We start from the raw sequence: 6158 nt of genomic DNA, 5'->3' as shown, positions 1-6158 counted from the left end.
CCCAGAGTCATTCTAGATAGTGAGACAGGTGGTATATAAATTTAATAAATAAAATTAACCCAGAAGGAATTGGAGCTATCCCATTGGCTCGTTCTACCATACCGGGCCTCCAACTCACATTCAACTGAAGGGCAGTAAAACTTTATAGAATTTGGACTATCAAACACATAGAAGTCCATTTGGGTGAAGTGCTACCATATATCTATACTATAATGAATTCAGCTAAACACATATAATCATCTCCTTTGTCCACATGAAGGCAAGGGAACAGGATCTGTGACATTCTTTAACACAAAGGTATTGCTTTGTAGCATAGTTTGCTTAACTTCTGGTTCCTTTGCAGTGTTTCCCCACTTATCAACTTCCTGATCAATGCCCTTCAGTACCCAGTATTCTCCAGCCAGTATGGCCATTATTTTAGTATGCTGGGAGTTGAGGTCCATACACTCAAAAGTTTCCATGGTTGGGAAGCTGCATTAGACGGGGGCAGGCAATAGACCTTTATATATTCCTTCGGGACTTGCCTCATTAATTTTTTTAAATAATTAGTTTAATAATATTAGAAAGAAAGCGGTACCAGCATATAAGAGCATAATTATACTGTAGCAATATTTTTCGCTCCCACAATGATTTCACTGAAATAGCATATTATAGCATCCTTGGCAGGCAATTTTCTCTTTGTAAAAGAGTATAACTAAGGATGCCCCTCAGAGCGACCATTCTGTGAACTGACATAGCTGCCCTGACAGCCATTTTATCTGCATCACCTTTTCACACTCTTGAAATGTCCTCCTCAGCTTGCTATTAGAAGCAAAAAGAAACAACTCTATGTTTCTGACAAGCAAGCATTCACCAACAAACCTTTGGTTAGCTGAAATATGTATTAGCATGAAAAACAGGAGTCCGTACTGTAACAGCTTTTTCTTCATATGCAATAAAAAAAACAACTCTGTACATTAAGAAAGTAGCAATATGTGTGTAAATCGGATTTGACATCTGATTTGACATGGAAGAAGCTAATTAACCTTTGCAATGATTAGAGAAATAGGAAATATGTTTAGCTAAAAATTGGAACCAACGTACAAAATCAATATTAGAATTTGCTACAACCAGTTTCAACTTCATCCAAACCCACAGTAAAGGGCCAGACAAGATTCTATTGTCTCTCAGTGCAGCCTCTTTCAGCCTTCTGTATGGAGAAAATGAACAGCATTTACTCTGGGATTAGCATTAGCAGATTTATTTTTTTAAATATTCAGTTATTATTGAATCAGCCTTTGCTCCTGCCTATTGAGAGATTGGAGCGGATCTATTGCACTGTCCTCAAACCTGGTTACACAGCATCCAACATACAACTGCACAATAAATAAATCTTCTATAAATCAAATGACAAACTGCCACATTTATTCACCAGTCAAAACAAAGCATTATTTTTCAACTGCTGCTCACAAAGTTATCCATCACAAAACACTCTTCAATGATTGCCAAAACAATCAGGAACCATTTGAGGATAATATAAAGCCAGCACAAACAACTGATTGTAGGAACATCTGGAATATATCTTGATTGCAATTCCTGTTCCCTCACTTCTAATTGCTTCCACTGGTTGTAATCTTTTGCTTCGCTAGTTCCAGTTTTTATAAGCAGTACTTTGTTTTCATTGATAATGCTGGTGTTTATATTGCTTTCTGGATGGATGGATGGGTAAATAGATTTATAGATAGATAGATAGATGATAGATAGATAGATAGATAGATAGATAGATAGATAGATAGATAGATAGATAGATAGATGGAATTTTCTAATTGTCTTGGTACACACAACTTGTACTATTCCCCCCAAAAGATAAAAAAGTGAGGAGGACTCAGAATCATTTATTTATCACATTGAAACTAATATTAGTTGTGCATACCTCCTTGGCACTTAACAGTCTCAGCACAATAATTTCCTTCACTCACAAAAGATTTCACAACAGATAAGATTAAATGCTAAAAAGATGGATTCCAGTATACCTTTTTCATTGCCATAATCTTTTTTTAATAATCCCATATGAAACTAATATACTCTACCTAGAACATACAATTGTGTGTTCATCCTTCCTACATTTAATGGGACTGCCTGCGTATAAATTTATAGTTTTGGCGAAACAAAAATGAAACCCTCAGCATTAATTTATCTACTTTGTGTTTCCTGTAGAAATTTCCTGACCACTGAAGCCATTCATGAAAGATGTCATATGCATATATTACAACTTAATCTATGTGCTAGATTCATATCCCTTCTTTTATCCAGGAGCAAAAAGTAATTATACACTATAAAGAGCTCATCTGATTACCATTAAGTGGTATATCTTCTAGTGGAAATTAGTGATAGGAATTATCTTGTGAGCCAAATGACAGATTTTCAGGATGATGCAGAGACACAAGGGCATTAGTTTATTATTTACTTATTAAATCTGCATCTCATCTTTAAGGGCTCACAGCATCTTCAATGGAGATCTCCGTATTATCCCTCAGGAGCTTTATGAGATAGCTTGGGATAGAAGAGTGATTAGACTAAAAGCATCTACTGAATTTCCACAGCTGGAATGGATTTGAATATGATTCTACCAGTCCTAATCTAATCTTAACCGTTAAACCATACTGGCATTTGTCACATGATGGGCAATATTTTCAACTCAGTTTCAACATATAGCTGAATAATAGTTTACATAAATCATAGCTTAAGTAGAGATTGCTAACTCAATACCTTCTAGATGAGTTGGAAGAATACATTATCCATACTTACAGAGATTGTAGTTTAAGGAGCCCAAACCAGAGTTTTCAGAATAAAGGCAAACTAACTTAAGGGTTGTTTGATTTACTTTATTTTCCATCTATCAGCATATCTTTTTCTATGACTTCCAGTGGCAGAAGAGTGGTCTTATGGCTTATCAGTTAAGACAGTCAATATAATTATACAGGCCTCTCCAATTATTAAGATTCCGATTCGTTAGATGACAGTGGTCTGATCAAGTTCCTACATCAATCTGGTTCAGCCCTAAACCCCAGGCCCACAGGAGTCCAAAAATGAACTCACATTTCATATATAAGCAGTTCCAGGTTCAAATCTGCATCCTGAAAAAAGTGTGGGGCCAAGCAAATCATGAAGTCTGCATGAAGCAACAGTTAACGTTCTGCACATATCATGTCACTGTTTTGATTGCCCACAGGAAAAATCCCTCTCCCGGCCTAACCCTAATATTTTGCCCAATAGGCCAACATCTGATGATCAGCATCATTCTCCTCCCTCATAGTTCCGCTTCTTCCATACATATGATTTCTGCTTTCGCACTAAGAATATTTTCTTCCCAAATTGACTTACTTATGACAGCAATGGAATCTATATGGTGCCTTCTCTTTCTGATGGGTCTCATCTTTGTTGAGAGAAGAGTGTTTGCCTGGGGAAAATACAAATAACACACTAAATATGGGTTGGAGAAATCCATATTGTTTGTATACTATGGAGGATCAGCCTTTATTCTCAGGAAACCAATGCTGCCACCCCATATCTTTAAATCCACCTAAGACATAGTTTAAACAAGTTAACTATGTGTTACCTTAACTACTGTGGCTTATTCAATACAACATGGTTAAAATAAACTATAGCTTTGCATAACATATAGATGCAATCAGTGATTCACATTAAACCCTAAACCTCTTGGGGCCACATTTAGTGTGACATCTAAGCTTGATTTTGATTTGTTTACCTTAAGCATAACCCAGCGTGACATCTCAATCCGGTGTAATGGGGCAGATTATTATTATTTATTACATTTATGCGCTGCCCATCTCACTCTGAAAAGCAACTCTTTTGGTTAAGCCACCATTAGTCCTCCAGGAAAATGAGGCTACATTCAGGAGTGGCCTCCTAGCAGAGCTTCTCCTGCATTAACAGGGACACAAAGAGGGGAAGATTTTAGGCATGGCTGGAAGATTCAAGGTTTTTCTTCTCTTGGTAGGCAACAACTAATTAAGGATGCCAGGCCTGGCTTGCATTAATGTGCATGACCATAAAGATGATGTTTCTTGTACCACTCTTCCGGTGTTTGGAGGTTTTCAGCGCAGATCTGGTACTCCAGGCCTAGACTAATTTGCCAGTCAGCAGAAAAGTTGCAGCAAATCCAGCAGAAAAGAGTGCAATAAAAAGTAGTTGTGGGCCAAATTACACAGTTAATCATATTTACTAGATAAATACCTTGAGAAACCCCAAAAGAGATGGGAAGCTGTATACTGGCAAGATACAAACTGGTACAGATGTATTGGAAGATAGCATGGTTTACAAAGATAGGGAATTAAAGTGAAATGTGCTGAATATAAACTAATTTTTGCTAGCTTTCCTTTTCTCACATGTCCTTCTAGCTATCCCCCCCACCCCCCACCCCCCCAAAAAGTACTTATGACCTGATTCTGAAGTTATGATGCCTGACTCTAGTAGTGAGACCACATTTAGGATATTTGGCAACAAATCTGCATTTATGACTGTTTGAAGTAACCCCCATGACTGCTATTTATGTTTTTTTCTGGAAAGGGACATTTATTTCTAGGTTCTGGGGGAAAAAAGGTCCCATAATGAACAATGGGTTCATTTAATGACCATAGGGTTCACTCAGTGACTGTCACAAAAAAGGTTTTTAAATTGGGTCCATTCACATGATGACCTGCTTTACGAACCTCATGATTTATGACTGTAATTGCCAGGCTTTATTATGGTCATAAATTGAGGACTGCTTGTACTTACTTTTACTTGCTGCTTTCTATACCTTTTTTGGATCTTACATGTTACTTACTCTCCAAAGGAGTAACATGATACTATACAGTTATTGATCTACAACCACAATTGAGATCAGAATGTCTGTTGCTAATCAAGATGGTTGTTATGTGAGTTTTATGACCTTTTTTACCTTTTTGTCGTAAAGCAAATCACTGCAGTGCTAAATGAATCATGCAGTTGTCAAATGAATATGACTTCCCCCAAGGACTTTTCTTGTCAGAAGTCAGCTGGGAAGGCTGCAAATGGTGATCACATCACTCAAGGAAGCTCTTACCTATATGCCAGTTACCAAATACCCATATTTTGATCATATGACCATGGGATGCTGTAACAATAGTAAGAATGAGGATTGTTTGTAAGTCACTTTTTTCAGTGCTGTTGTAACTTTGAACAGTCACTAAACAAAAGGTTGTAAGTTGTGGACTATGGTAGAATATATACTTGCATATTACTATTCACTTTTACCCTAGTAAACATTAAATTACGTGTAATGTACCAGGTATAACTATTTTCATTTGAGGAAATATTCGGTTCAGATTGTTTCTTCCTTACACAAAAGTTTGTGGAATTTTTTGTACAGTTTAATACTGCCTCTGTAACCTATGTCTCATTTTACATGTCCAAAGGCTCTTCAAAACATAATCTGAGTGCAGCCTGCTATAGACTTTTATCAACTCTCAGCAACAATGTTTTTCATTCTACCCCATTATAATTTTAATTGATATTAATAAAACATTGTTGCATAAAGATTTTGGATAATCACCTGTGAGCAATAGTATATTCAATATAGAGCAGTCTTCATCAATCTAGATGTTAGACTTTATTTCCCATAATCCATCAGTCAGCAGTATTTGGAAAGCTGAAATCCAAAACTAAATTAAATAAACCTGCTACTATAACAAAGTGAATTTAACAATAGACTTAAAGGAGCGAGACTTCAACCGTTAGCCTTGCCACGGATAGATCACAAACTACACAGATAAGATCAAATGGCATCACTGACGAGAAGTCTGAATTGAGCCAAACCAATTGACAGCTATGAGGCTCCCGCTGTAGTTCTGACAACCGAATAGGCGGTGTTATGACTAACTCCGCCCATTCAATTCTTCTTATCTTCCTCCCACCCCCTCCTCCTCTTCCTGTTTTCTGTCGTCTGGCGCAGGCGCGGTGCGGCCCTTTAAACGTGCGCAAGAAGTTCCAGCGATTACATTCTCTTGTTAGTTGTATCCTTCCGCCTCGGCCCTGAGGGACTTTTTTATTTGGCTTGATTTTGTTTCTAAAGCTTCCAGCCTAAATCAGCGGTCTTTGATGAGACTTAGAAGTTGCAGTCTTCGTATCGGAAAGAG

Source organism: Pseudonaja textilis, chromosome 2 (assembly GCF_049901715.1).
Source record: "Pseudonaja textilis isolate UNSWEBS1 chromosome 2, rPseTex1.2, whole genome shotgun sequence".
Taxonomy (NCBI): domain Eukaryota; kingdom Metazoa; phylum Chordata; class Lepidosauria; order Squamata; family Elapidae; genus Pseudonaja; species Pseudonaja textilis.
Note: the sequence above shows the minus strand (reverse complement) of the source record.